The sequence below is a fragment of the Trachypithecus francoisi genome, unplaced genomic scaffold, assembly GCF_009764315.1.
Source record: "Trachypithecus francoisi isolate TF-2019V2 unplaced genomic scaffold, Tfra_2.0 Lachesis_group12, whole genome shotgun sequence".
Taxonomy (NCBI): domain Eukaryota; kingdom Metazoa; phylum Chordata; class Mammalia; order Primates; family Cercopithecidae; genus Trachypithecus; species Trachypithecus francoisi.
The window spans coordinates 1,515,943-1,528,551 of NW_022681457.1; the positions used below are offsets into that span (position 1 = coordinate 1,515,943).

The 12,609-nt window shown below is 43.8% G+C and overlaps 1 protein-coding gene and 1 pseudogene across 1 annotated transcript in view; one reads left to right on the forward strand and one right to left on the reverse strand.

Moving 5' to 3' along the window:
• IGFL2 (IGF like family member 2) overlaps positions 1-12,609 on the forward strand; it is an 86,268-nt gene that overhangs the window by 49,390 nt on the left and 24,269 nt on the right. The window lies entirely within an intron of this gene.
• On the reverse strand, positions 6,088-6,965 carry LOC117091432 (annotated as a pseudogene).

Consider the following 12,609-nt stretch of genomic DNA (forward strand, 5'->3'; position numbering starts at 1 on the left):
GAAATTTACGAGCTTGGATGAAGGTTCCCAGTATTTCTCATTATTTTTATGTTTAATGATGTATACTTCCTTTCCTGTAAATAATGATACACTATTCAGAGTAATTGTTTTGGGTTGTTTGCTTCCTTCTTATTAATTTATAAATGCTCTTTGTATATTGGAGATACCTTTTGTCTGTTATATGTTTTCCTTGCATGTTTTCCAAGCCTTTGTGTTTGTTTCTCAGTAATGCTGATGGAGTCTTCTTTTTTGAGATATTTTAAATTTTTATGCAGCAGTGTCTTTTACCACTACCCCACATCTTCTTCCCACTTTTTGGCTTCCACTTACTTAAGGAGGTCACTTCCAACTTAAAGTTCTATGAATAGTTCTATATTTTTACTTTCATTTTCGTCATTTTTATTCACATATAACTTACTTTTTCCATATGATGCAATGCTGAGTCTAATTTAATTTTCTTGCTAATGAATGTCCTTTTGAATCTAAAATTACTTGTTGACTAGTTTCATCCCTTTTCTTCTAATGTATAATGTTACTTTTCTTATATCTCGGTTTTCCATCATTAGCTTTATCTGTTGATGGACTCTGTTCAACTGATTTATGTGTAATTTTCCTAGGTAGTGTCTGGTTCATTTACAGTAGCTTTGTTTTAAATTTTAATAATAGACAAAAACTTCTCTCCTTATTACACTACATTAAGCTTTACTTGACAATATTTGTGCAGTCAGCTTTAAGAGCTCCAAAGTAATTTTCTAAACCCTCCTCCTAAAAAATAGCAAAATTTAAAAATGGGAATTCAGATGAAATTATTTTGTAAACATTATTTGGCTTTGGAAAGGATGAGCATTGTAATGTCTTAATACTTTGTCTCAGAGGTTTACGGACTTCTTTTTGTATTAGGTCTAGTTTGCTGTCAACACCCATTTAATTTTACATAAACATGCTCTTCGAGGCTGAAGCGAATATGATTGATTTCCAATGTGAAAATAAAACATAAAAACCCTTTCTTGGCTCATGCTTGTAATCCCAGCACTGTGGGTGGCTGAAGCAGGCAGATCACTTGAGGCCAGGAGTTTAAGACCAGCCTGGCTAATATGGCGAAACCCTTCTCTACTAAAAATACAAAAATTAGCCGGGCATGGTGGCCTGTGACTGTAGTCTCAGTTACTCAGGAGGCTGAGGTGGGAGAATCGCTTGAACCTGGGAGGCAGAGGTTGCAGTGAGCCAATATTATGCCACTGCACTCCAGCCTGGGCAGCAGAGCGAGACTCCCTCTCAAACAACAACAACAACAACAAAACTGTTCTTGGAGTTATTTCTAAGCAGAACTTGTCTCTAATACTAACATAACAGAAATGTATACGATTTTACATTAGTATTAGAGATAAGAATATTCTTGGCCAACAGGAAGTGGGTTAAAGCCTTGCAGAGGAGGGAAACAGTGAATTTTGCCATTCACTCAACCAGTTTTCACACACACACACACACACACACAGAAAGTCCAGAAGCCTGGCTGGTAAGAAAGTCTTACCCTTTTGCTGGCATGCTAGGGTTTTGGGTTCTCTTTTTCTGAGCAACTTTGGTGACCTTGCTCCCTGTGGCATAGCTGTGGGGGCCAAGCCATGTTACAAAAGAAAATGATCCCTTTCCATTTCATGGAACCATAGGCAAAAGTCTCTCATTTTTACAAGAGGCCAACAAGTGGGTCGCATGGGAAAATAAGATATTGAATTAAATGCACAGAAAGAAAAAATTCATTGGGACATAAGTGACACAAACTTTGGCTCCACGGGCTGTCAATTCTCTCCTTAAAAAGCCAGCACTCAAAGTTGATAGACTCACACACCCGGACAGACAGATGACAGAAAAGTCCACAGGCTTCCCCTCCTCACATGGTGTGGCAAAGAGAAAGTGAAGTGGTGAGGGGTTTTGAATAGAGTTACTGGATTGAGGGCCAGTGTGACCGAGAAGGGGAGAGAGAGGGAGAGGAAGAGGGAGGGAAAACGATGGAGGGAGAGAGGGAGGCAGAGGGAGAGGAAAGAAGAAGAAAGGGAAGGAGGGAGAAAGGGAGGGAGGGATGGATAGAATTTTTTCTTGGGACTGGAACCCAAACCAGCTTAGGCCAGGGGAAAGGTACACTCTGTCCCACTGCCTGCTGAGTTGATCAGATCCAGGTAGTCAGCAATTTCAACCTGTCCCTCGCAGATATCTGTTCAGGTGACCCAAACCAGTAAGGATTAGGAGAGGAGAGGCAAGGCATCCTAAGTGACGGAAAAGTTAGGAAGTGGAAAGGAGAGAAAGCAAGAAGAGAAGGAAGAAAAGCATTGCCTGCAGGAGGAAGGGGGAGGCAAGGAGGGCTGGCAGGCGGGAGAAAGACTCAACCATCATGGCGACACTGGATCAGAAGTTCAGGCAACTGCTTGTCAGCCGTGAAGGGATCTTGTCAAGCAGTCCCATCAGCTCCCAAGTCTCCCCCTCAGGGAGAGAAAGGCTCCCCACATCCCATTGTTGGGAGCGGGTGCTCAGTGTCACAAAAATCAACACTGAGACAAAGGATTTCTCAGCAAGGCTAGTTTACTTTCTGCAGAAAGAGGGCCGCTTGCGAGTGGTCTTGCCATGAGAACACACACGAACAAAGGAGACAGGGTCATTTATAACCTGATGTGCCACCCTGCTGCTATGTCCGGCTTCCATTGGCTGGAACGGGACCTCACATTCTGTACTTGACCCGATTGGCCAGCAACTTAGAACTTCCCCAAAGAGGCAAAGGCAGAGGAAAGCAAAGGAAGAGAGGAAGTAACTTGTAGAATGCTGAGAGAGGTAAAAACACTTCCAGATAAGGAAGAGAAATAGGCCATGACCTAATGCTTGCTTGGGCCTGTTCAGGCATGCCAGGTCAAATATCTAGGCTAAAATGTGGTAGCTAAGAACACAGAGTATATTGATTTCTTTATTATGGCTAGCAGATATTTAAGAATATTAGCACAGATCTTTGAGTACATTTTGCTTCTAAGAGAGGTTACTGTCTGTTCTCAAGGAGGAGGAGGAGGCAAGTCCCTTTGAAGAGGAACCTCTACTTATTTTATTTTCTGCACTGTGATCCCAGGCAAGCCCCTCAATAATACATTACTGGTCATGGATTCTTGGACTCTCAATGCAATAGAAATTGACAAGAGGTCAAAATAGTTTTCCCAGACAAGGCTTCATTGGAGATTATGCCTGGACATAAAAGAGGCAGTACAAGAGAGAAAGAATTCCCTGATGACTCCCTGAAAAGAGCTGGTAGTGCTTTTTTATTAGGCAAAGTATGGGAATTGACATCGGGGTGGGGTATGCAGGCTGGGCTGGGCAAAGCCGGAGAGGTGTAAGGTTTGCAGGTCAGCAGTATCTGCTTAGGATGGTTTTCTTGAGGAATGGACCACCTGGTGGTCTGGCCCGTGGCAGCAAGGCTGTGAATCAGTTGTTCAGCATTCTTTCTGGAATCTTGGTTGTCTCCTAAGACCAGTTCCCGGGATTCTTTAAGTAAAAGGACTATTAGCAATGAGGTAGCGGTGTGGGTTTTGTGATTAGCAGGAATGCTCTAGTACAGCAGTCTCCAACCTTTTTGGCTCCAGGGACTGGTTTCCCAGGGAAGACAATTTTTTCCGTGGACCATGGAGGAGGGGGATAGTTTCAGGATGATTCAAGCACATTACATTAATTGTGGTCTTTCTGTCTATTATTTATTACATTGTAGTATATAATGAAATAATATACATTATATATTACATATACACCTCACCATACTGTATAATCAGTGGGAGCCCTGAGCTTGTTCTTCTGCAGCTAGACAGTCTCATCTGGGAGTGACAGGAGACAGTGACAGATCATCAGACATTAGATTCTCAGATTAGATAAGGAGTATCAGATTAGATAAGGAGTGTGCAACCTAAATACCTCACATGCACAGTTCACACTCAAGTTCATGCTCCTGTGAGAATCTAATGCTGCTACTGATCTGACAGGAGGCAGTGCTTAGGCAGTAAGGTGAGTGATGGGGAACAGCTGTAAATACAGAGGAAGCTCCACCCACTCACTCACTGCTGACCGCCTGCTGTGCAACCCAGTTCCTAAAAGGAGACACACTGGTACCAGTCCATGGCCTGTGGGTTGGAGACCCCTGCTCTAGTAGGGATGAGATGAAACCAAGCCCTGTCTCTCCTCTGTCTCAAGGAGAGCCCTAGGTACATAATACTGAGAAGAGGAGCAGCTCTGTAATTGCAGTTGTAGGCACAAGGAAGCATCATTGGGCATCCTGATTATCTCTTTAATGAATGTTCACTGTCACTATCTTGATAATATCTGTTAGGTATCATTTACAATATTTTCTTATCTACTATCTTGAAATAATTTTAAACTTCACTACTATCTTGAAATAATTTTAAACTTACAAAAATATTGTACAGTCAGTTTCTTTCTATCTTTCACACAGATTCCCATAATGTTAACATCTTAAGTGATCTTAATACAATTATCGAAAGCAGGAAATGAATATTGACTAACACTATTAACGAATCTACAGACTTTATTTTAATTTTGTCAGTTGTCCCCTCGTGTCCACTTTCGGCTACAGGATCCAATCCAGAATCCCACATTGCTTTTGATGATCATGTCTCCTTTGTGCCCTCCCAACTGGGATAGTGCTTTGTGTTTTCTTGAGTCTGTATTTCTCTATTTGGTATCCACTAACTACAGGGTTTAACTCATGGTCAGAGTTGTTTGCATCTCCCCCGAGAGCCAGAGCCCCTGCTCTGAACCATCCCCTTTGGTGTACGGGAGAGAAGAGGGTTAGAACAAAGGTTTCAGTCACTTCCTACAGGAACCTCACTGAAGTAGGACACAAGTTCCTGAAACCTTTGATTTGAGGTCCTCCAGTGAGGGAGGTAGGACTTCACTGATGCAAGAAACATGCTGGAGGAATAACAAGTTGACCTCCATTCCAGTCTTCTGTGGCTATGTAGATCTAAAACCAATTTCCACCTCAAAGGGAAGACTCCTGGACAGGCTTGCAGCCCCGAGTGGAAACATTCCACTGCCTTTGACTCTTGACTCCATATCTTTTTTCCAGTAACAGTTGTGTAAATGTTTATTATCTGGCAATTGTCTAACTATTCTTGGCTTCCAGACTTCACCCATGTCAACATTTTTCAAACTCAGGAGGTATCTACAAAATATGGCAGCAAACACTTTCTTTGCTTTAAGGAATCTGAATATAGGCCCTCTGTCTTCTGGCTTGTAGGGTTTCTGCAGAAAGGTCCACTTTTAGCCTGATGGAATTCCCTTTCTAGGAGACCTTCCCCTACTTCCTAGCTGCCTTTAATATTTTTTCTTTTACATTGACCTTGGAGAATCTGACGACTATGTGTCTTGGGGATGGTCCTCATGTATAGTATCTCACAGGAGTTCTCTGAATTTCCTGGATTTGAATGTCAACCTCTCTAGCAAAGTTGGGGAAATTTTCATGGACAGCATCCTCAAATGTGTTTTCCAGGTCACTTGCCCTCTCTTCCTCTCTTTCAGGGATGCTAATATGTGGTAGGTTTGGTCTCTTTATATAATCCCACATTTCTTGTAGGTTTCATTCATTTTTTTAAAGAAAATTTTATGTCATGAAAAAAGTCATCAATCAACTAGATTCATACTTGTTTGAAAAAGAATTGAAAATGTATTAAATAGACAGAATGTGGGCATCCTGTTCCACATGGGAATGAGAAGATGCTATGGGTTCTCTAAAAATTGCACAGTCTGAAAAACTAACAAGAAAGGGGAAGGGAAGGGAAAAAAAATTACATGATATGGGGAGCCATCTCTCATTATGAATAATCTACCAAGAAACATTTAAAAAAGAAAACTCATTATTACTACAGTAGCTTTGAGTTTATGGTTCTTGGAATGACTGTATTCCATTGAAGGCATCTCAGTAATAGGAGGCTTTTAGCAATCCCATGTGTAAATATTAATAAAAAATAGGTAAAATAATGTAATTCGTCTCTTGCTATCACACCAGAAATCATGACATTTCTGAGAACTCTTTTGCTTGAAAATGGATTAAGCTGTAAGTTTCTCCTGAAGCTCCATCTCTCCAGCCTGTTTGAGGGCAACATCCACTAGAAGCTGAAATCCACTAAAGTCCTGGTTGAGGTCCGTTGGAGTAGGGGGAGGAGTGTTGAAAAGACTACTTTGTGTGTCGGTACTTGGTCCAGATTTACACATGCCCTCTGGGTACATGAGAGAGGTGTCTGTAAAGTTGTTGGCCGCTACCTGCTGTATATCTGTGTTTTGTCCCATACCAACTGGCAGAGAGAGAAAGGGACATCTTTCAGTGCAATCACAGTGGTATGACAGATCACTGATGGACGAGCCCAGACTGATCCTTGGGAAGACGGCTTAGGAGACAGTGGCCTCCCTAGGGTTGGGTTTGGCCCAGCTGTATAGGAATGAAACGGCGTCTCCTCTAGAGCTGGCATGAAGTTTTTGATGCCCATCACCAACTCTGCAGAGCTTGTTTCAGAAATCTTGGGCCCACGGCGGGAAATTGTGAACTGATTTGGATGTTTCCCATCCTTTCTCAGCATGTCAGGACGCGTATACCACATGAAATATTATCTCACCCATAGGCTCATTTATCTGAGAAGTCTGCAGCGGGCGCTGATGAACCAGTTACAGACCTGTAGTGTAGACAGATGTGTTTGCTGGGACAACAGTGGTTCTTCTTGCTCGGAAGGATAGGCATTGTAATGGTGCTCATACAGCCAATCCTGAAGAATCTGCACAGACGCCTTGGGCAGGTTGCCCCTTCTCCTTCTCTTGCCTGAGCCAGAGGATGAAGGAAGGTCCAAGGGAATGTCCATGCTGTCCTCATCCTCAGTCTCACTGGCAGATGCTGCAAAAATACCTTTCATTGTTTCCATGAGTCGGCACAGAGGAGCAGGACCCTGCGCGCCACAGGATGGGGACCATGGAGGTTCCCACTAATGTGGCCAGTGGCCCTGGTCCCCAGCTTCAGGGAGAGGGTTTTGTTCATTTTTTAAAATTATTTTTAAAATTTTTGTCTGACTGAGATGATTCAAAGAACCAGTCTTTGAACTCCGAGATCCTTTCCTGAGCTTGGTCTATTCTGTTGTGAATACTTCTGATTATATTATGAAGTTCTTGTAGTCAGTTTTTCAGCTCTGTGACATCTATTTGGTCCTTTCTTAAAATGGCTGTTTATTCTTTCAGCTCTTGAATCATTTTAGTAGATTCTTTAGATAACTTGGATTGCGTTTCAACTTTCCACTTAAATCTTGACGATCTTCATTGCCATGCAGCTTCTGAATTCTGTCTGTTATTTCAGCCATTTCGGTCTGGTTAAGAACCATTGCTGGGGAGCTAGTGCAGTCATTTGGAGGCAAGAAGACACCCTGGCTTTTAGAGTTGCCAGAGTTCTTGTGCTGGTTCTTTCTCATCTATGTGGGCTGAAGTTGCTTTAATCTTTGAAGTTGCTTTCCTTTGGATGGGGCTTTGGGGTTTTATATTCTTTGATGCCCTTGAGGGTTTAACTATGGTATAAGTTGGGTTTAGTCAGCTGGTTTCATTTCTGGATGATTTCATGGGGCCAAGGCTCAGCTCAGCACTTCTGAGCTGCATTGTCTAACCCTGGGGAGCTGCCATGGCTTTGTTCTCTGGATCTTCAGGGTTAAACACCTACTGCACTAGAGGGGCTAAGGTGTTCCCCATTCACTAGCAACGACACTGCAATGTAGGGTGTTGACAGAAGTGCTTCATCTGGGTCATGGCAGTGGGATCTTCACTCGTGCTGGTGGTGGTGAAGCATTGATGTCTGTGTGCATGTGCATGCTGGCAAAGTGTTGAAGGGAGGCTGTGGGTGAGTGCTTGCTGGCAAAGTGGTGAGAGGAGGCTTTGGCTGGGTGCATCCTGGTGGAAACGGTCTGCAAAGGCTCTCTGATAGTTGGACGGGGTCTACTGGTGAAAGGGCTAAGGCAGTGGCCCCTGGGAAGCACCCCAGTTTGGCAACTGAGGCTGTGCCGCAAACAGATGTGGCAGGTAGGGAACGTGGGAGAGGCCAGCACACTGGGAGGCACTCATATCAGACTGGCCCATCCCCTGGGCAAGACAGTCCTGTTCTGTCCAGGTCTGACAGTCAAGAAAGGCCAAAGGTGAGCCTTGGGGAATGAGCATCTCTGTCCATGCTGCACTGCAGCTGTCTCCAAACTGGACGCTCTGGACTCCACACAGGCTAGAGTCCTGTCCCTGCCAACTCTCCAAGCAGCTCTCTCTGCCAGTGCAAATGTCCATGGGGGCTGTGGGAGCTTTTGCAGCTAGGATTCTGGAGGTCTCCTGCAAGAGTGGACTACTCCATACCTATTTAACTCCTTACTTCCCCAAGAGCTGCTCAGGGCCAGGATCAAGTCCTCATGCTCAGCAACCCTGTGCAGGGTTTCCAGCTTCCTCCCCTTCCAGCTGAGGGCCTGCCTCCCTCACTGCACTCTCAATCCCTTCCTTTTTTTTTTTTTTTTTTTTTTGAGGCGGAGTCTCGCTCTGTCTCCCGGACTGGAGTGCAGTGGCCGGATCTCAGCTCACTGCAAGCTCCGCCTCCCGGGTTTACGCCATTCTCCTGCCTCAGCCTCCCGAGTAGCTGGGACTACAGGCGCCCGCCACCTCGCCCAGCTAGTTTTTGTATTTTTAGTAGAGACGGGGTTTCACCGTGTTAGCCAGGATGGTCTCGATCTCCTGACCTCGTGATCCACCCGTCTCGGCCTCCCAAAGTGCTGGGATTACAGGCTTGAGCCACCGCGCCCGGCCTCAATGCCTTCCTTTCAAAGATCTCCTTGGTGTATGCTGGGCTTCTTGACGGTCAGTCTGTAGGTGGGAGAAGCTCTTCCTGGCTGCATCTGGTTGGCTATCTCAGCTCCTCTCGCCAGTCAGAACCAATTTTTTTTTTTTTTTTTGAGATGGAGTCTGGCTCTGTCGCCCAGGCTGGAGTGCTGTGGCCGGATCTCAGCTCACTGCAAGCTCCGCCTCCTGGGTTTACGCCATTCTCCTGCCTCAGCCTCCCGAGTAGCTGGGACTACAGGAGCCCGCCACCTCACCCGGCTAGTTTTTTGTATTTTTTAGTAGAGACGGGGTTTCACCATATTAGCCAGGATGGTCTCGATCTCCTGACCTCGTGATCCGCCCGTCTCCAATTTTTTAAAAAGACTAAATCATTCAAATTGAATTCTGAGATTTTAAGTCTGAATTTAAGAAAGAACCTCTATGCACTTGTAAGAAATATATGTTACATATGAGGTTCCAGAAATGTTAAAAATTAATATGTAGAAAAGATACGTCATGCAAACACTAGCAAAAGAAAATTACTGTAGTTAAGTGAATAGCAAGGTAGGCTTTAATACAAAAGATAAAGCTAGAGATAAAGCAGGACAAGGAATAATGACACAGGGTCAATCCAAAAACAACATGTAATAATTATGAATCTGAATATTCCTAATTACTTAGCTTCAAAAAAGTAACTAAAATAAAAGTGGAAATAAGCAACGTCACAACTATGGTGAAAGACTTTAATACACTTTTTGGGATAGCTTATGTAATAAGGAGAACAAAAAATCAGAATGGGCTAAAAATTTGAACAATGCAACTAACACACATAACCAAACTTACATGTGTATATGTCTATATGTATTTATATGTGTGTATATATTTATATGTGTATACGTATATATGTATATATAGTATGAGATACACACACACACTATATATACACACACACACATACACACAAATATATATATATATATTTTGGGATGGAGTTTCATTCTTGTCGCCCAGGCTGGAGTGCAGTCGCATGATCTCAGCTCACTGTAACCTCCACCTCCTGGGTTTAAATGATTCTCCTGCCTCAGCCTCCTGAGTAGCTGGGACTACAGGTGTGCACCACTATGCTGGGCCAATTTTTGTATTTTTAGGAGAGACTTGGTTTCACCATGTTGGCCAGGCTGGTCTTGAACTGACCTTAGGTGATCCACCCACCTTAGCCTCCCGAAGTGCTGGAATTACAAGCATGAGCCCCCATACCCAGCCTACATATATATATCTCAAAATGGTAGAACGTACATGATTTTCAAGTCTACATAGAAGATTTACGCTAAATTGATCATATGTTGGCTCATAAGGAAAATCTCAGCTTCCAGAGGATGAACATTATTAAAAATAGGTTTTTGAGCTGGGCACAGTGGCACCTGCCTGTAATGCCAGAAACTTAGGAGGCTAAGGTGGGAGGATCACTTGAGCCAAAGAGTTCAAGTCTAACCTAGACAACATAGTGAGACCTCATCTCTAAAGAAAATGTTCTCTGGGACTCCCAGTTTCTAGTCAAGCATGTAAGAGGCTTGGAACTCCTCACCACCATCTTAACAGAAAGTAAATACTGAACAAAGTAAAAAATTAACAACTCTTAGATAAGTGGGATCACAGAGCAAACTACTGCCCTAAGATTTGTTGACACAGGCAGGTGGATGCAGATAATCAAAACGACTGCAATAGAAACTCATCAGCAGAAACCTCTGTGGGAACCAGTACCAGGACAAGAAAACATGAAGTCTAATGAATGAAATCCTGGAGGCTCAGTGTGGACCAATCTGAGAATTAAAAACTCCAGGGGGCCCAGTCCAAGGGGAGCCTCTGCACTTCTCCAAGAGTTTTACCTCCAGGAAGCCTATCAGGTTCTCACAGCGAATATGGGAGAAAAATCTCCTTCATGCCCCGGCGTGAAGTGGGAAGGGGAAAGTAACCATTGCGAAACACACCAGAGTGTTCTGTTCTTTTTAACAAGCTCTGCCATTAAGAGAAACCATTTTACCAGAACCTAAATTGTTAGGGTTTTATCAGAGCCTAAATGACCTGGAGGAAGAGAGTATCATTATTATACAGGACAGTAAACACCTATTGTTTGCGCTAAAGGAAAACCTTACCTCTGTCTTCCAAGGAGGTTCACTACACAAACATCCTTGAAAAGAGTGTGGAACAAAAGGACAGTCAATGCCTCACTGCCAGGCCGGCAAAATTGCAAAAGATCCATGGAGAATTGTGTCTGACACCAACAAACCAATATTTTTGAAAAGTAAATAAACACATGAGCAAGGTGATACTAGTGTGCAGGAAAACGCTGCCTTGCTGCCGTGGTGACTGTGATAGTACCAGGTGTCTGGGAAGGCACACCAGGATCACAGAGTGGGGCCTGGTTTTAGAAGAATGCAAATCTCGTCGTGAGTTTCACTGCTTAAAATTATTGAACGACTCCCCACCATGTCTAGAATAAAACCCAGGCTCCCCAGCTCATCCCATAAGGCTCTTCACTACCTGGGCCTGCCTTTCTCTCCAGCACCTTCTCCACCTACACCCACAGTGACCCTCCGTCATCCAGCTGAACAGCCACTCCTAGAAACACGCAAAACAGGCTTCAGCAACATGACTCACCTACCAGCACCTGCTTGAAGCCCTGCTCCCAGTAACTTAGTTACTTCAGGGTTTCTCCTTCTCCCCACCTTCCCACCCTGCTTCCAACTTCCCTCTCTGATACAGAATAAAGGACTCACTCTATGCATCCCATAGGACTCATGCTTACCTCTCTCATTATCTTGTTCTGCCATTGGTCACTCTCCTGGGTATTTGCCCAACCCGAATTCTCCCTAAATTATCAAAGATACACATGCAAAGAACAAAACTTCCAGTACATGGTCTTTAAAAATTACAAATAAAGTATCCTTCTCCTCCTTTTACCTCACCCCTCACTTGCTCATTTGCACTCCTCAGAGATCAGTGCTGTTAGCAGATTCTGGCTTCAGTATCTCTGAAATTTCCTATCATACTCTCATAATTCTTTCTCGTGACTTTAGGGACCCAGAGACACCACTACCAGTTGTGGAATTTTAAAATTTACTTAACCTCTCTGAGCTACAGTTTCTTCTTTAAGCACAATGAAATAATGACTTATAAGCATCCAATAACATAAATGTGTGTGTAAAGATCATGTAAAGTGGGGACCCCACACACACCCCTTATCATGCCGAGTGAATCCACCTTGGGAAGTATGTTGGATAGAAAATTTTCAGAATGTAGAAATTTGCATTCTATTATTTTAATTGACAAAAGTAATAATGTTCCCAGCCCAGTTCATACCACCAGGTAATTTCCTCAAACATTACAAAAATACTCTTAAAAAGCTTTCTAGCCGTCTATCCAGGGTGTCTACATGAAATACAGCATCAAGGGCCGGGCGCGGTGGCTCAAGCCTGTAATCCCAGCACTTTGGGAGGCCGAGACAGGCGGATCACGAGGTCAGGAGATGGAGACCATCCTGGCTAACACGGTGAAACCCAGTCTCTACTAAAAAACACAAAAAAAAACTAGCCGGGCGAGGTGGCGGGCGCCTGTAGTCCCAGCTACTTGGGAGGCTGAGGCAGAAGAATGGCGTAAACCTGGGAGGCGGAGCTTGCAGTGAGCTGAGATCCGGCTACTGCACTCCAGCCTGGGTGACAGAGCAAGATTCCGTCTCAAAAAAAGAAAGAAAGA